This window comes from Ornithorhynchus anatinus, chromosome 7 (assembly GCF_004115215.2).
Source record: "Ornithorhynchus anatinus isolate Pmale09 chromosome 7, mOrnAna1.pri.v4, whole genome shotgun sequence".
Lineage (NCBI taxonomy): Eukaryota > Metazoa > Chordata > Mammalia > Monotremata > Ornithorhynchidae > Ornithorhynchus > Ornithorhynchus anatinus.
Genome location: NC_041734.1, coordinates 61,819,830 through 61,822,327, shown reverse-complemented (window position 1 = coordinate 61,822,327; position 2,498 = coordinate 61,819,830).

Here is a 2,498-nt window from a genome sequence, read left to right as displayed (position 1 = left end):
AAAAAGGGGGCAAGGAGCCCCTGGAGCCTTTCTTTTTTATGGTATTGGTTAAGAGCTTACTATGTGTCAGGCATTTTTCTAAGCCCTAGGGTAGATATAAAGCTAACGGTGCTCACATTTTAAGTATTGAATCCCCATTTTACAGTTGAGGAAACTGAGGCACAGAGAATAATAATACTATTTAAGTGCTTACTATGTGCCAGGCACTGTACTAAGCGCTGGGGTGGATGCAAGCAAATCGGGTTGGACGCAGTTCCAGTCCCACATGGAGATTACAGTCTTTATCGAAGTTAAGTGACTTGACCAAGGTCACACAGTAGGCAAATGGCAGAGATGAGATTAGAATCCGGGTCTTCTGACTTCTAGACCTGTCCTCTTTCCACTAGGCCACACTGCATCCAGGGTCCCCAGCTTTTGGCAGACCTCCGGGAGTCCCCGACCCAGGGTTTGTCGGGAGAGTATGTGGAGCTGTTCCAGCAAGTTCCAAAGTCACTGAAGATCGGAGAACAATATCAATTTCCCCAATCTGTAATTTATTTTAAGGTCTGTAACCCACTCCAGACCGTTAGCTTCTTTCATTCAGTCAATCGTAATTATTGAGCACTTACTGTGTGCAGAACACTGTACTAAGCGCTTGGGAGAGTACACTACACCACAGACACACTCCCCTCCCACAATGAGCTTACAGTCTAGAGGGGGGGAGATCACATCCACTAAATGTATTGTAATAATGTTGGTATTTGTTAAGCGCTTACTATGTGCAGAGCACTGTTCTAGGTGCTGGGGTAGATACAGGTTAATCAGGTTGTCCCACAGGAGGCTCACAGTTAATCCCCATTTTACAGATGAGGTAACTGAGGCACAGAGAAGTTAACTGTACTCTCCCAAGCACTTAGTCCAGTGCTCTGCACACAGAAAGTGCTCAATAAATATCCCTGATTAATTGATTGATGAAGGCTGTTTGCCCTGGAGGAGTGATCAGTTTGGTAGCTCTTGGGGAGGGGTCTCCACAAAGCCTTCTCACCTGAGTGGAGTCACAATGAGGTCCCTCCATCCAGAGAGGACCGCTGACCAACAGTCTGGCAGGGGAAGACGGAGCCAGGCTGGGGCCAGAAGGAATCTAGGCTCTCCTTCAAGGCTTTTTTTTTTTGGTATTTGTTAAGCACTTATTACATCCCAGGCACTGTACTAAGCAGTAGGACAAGCTAGTTGGATTGGACTAGTCACAGTCTTAATCCCCATTTTACAGATGCAGGAACTGAGGCCCAGAGAAGTGAAGCGACTTGCCCGAGGTCACACAGCAGACAAGTGACGGAGCTGGGATTCCAAACAAGATTTTCTTCTAAACTGGGAAGAAAATGGGGAGGGAAGGGTTGAAGGGTTGAACCTTCTCAGAGAGATAAATGGCAGCAGCTGCTGAACAAGGGGTCCTTGGCAGCCTTCCCATCGTGAGGACCCACGCAGGAAAGGGGAGGGGATGGATGGGTTGGGGTGGAGTTGGAGCCGGGGGAGGAAGAGGAATGAAAGGAAGGTGAAGGACTGAGATCCCCTTTGGGGATGGAGGTCATTCTACTCCTGTTACAGAGTCCCCTAGCAGGCTCCATTAAAACCCCAGGCTTCATCTCCTCCTATCCCTCATCTCTCAAGAACCATCTTCAAGCTAGGAGAAAGAAAAGATGTCGTGTTAGGTTCCCCGACTGCAAGAACACAGTTGGTAGCCCACTCTCCCTCCTGGGGGTGGAGAAGTGGGGGACCCAGGACTGTCTCTTCTCCACCCCCCCCAGTAACTCTTGTTGTCCCCACAACTAACAGCAACAAGTTAAGCTTGACCTCTGGAGCCCCACATTCAATCATATTTATTGAGCGCTTCCTGTGGTCAACCATTCGCATGCCCCTTTCTCATCATCTGAGTGGGCCACCGATCTACTAAGGGCTAAAATCTGTCTCCTGGGCCCTTTGAGGCAGGAAATAAGGAGGAAATATAAGACCCCCCACCCTTTGAGGAGCTCCTGGTTATTGTTATTATGGTATTTGTTAAGCGCTTATATGTCAAGCACTATTCTAAGCCCTGGGGTTGATACAAGTTAATCCTGGTCTAGTGAGGAGTCAGGTCAGATGCAGACACCGCATTCACAATGAGAGGTAAAGCACAGAAAAGAAGCAGGAGTCCTAGCAAAGAAAATATTAGATCCTGAACACAAATTACAGAAGTAGATAGTGCTAGCTGGAGTGATTGGCATGGCCATGCCAGGCGGCATTGATCGGAGGGGTTTTTTTTATGGTATTTGTCAAGTGCTTACTATGTTCCAGGCACTGTTCTAAGTGCTGGGGTAGATACAAGCTGCCAAATTGTACAGTGCAAGTACTTAGTACAGTGCTCTGTAGACAGTAAGCACTCAGTAAATACGACTGAATGAATGAATACAAGTTAATCATGTTGGACAAAGTCCTTGTCCCACATGGGGCTCACAGTCTTAATCCCCACTTTACAGATGAGG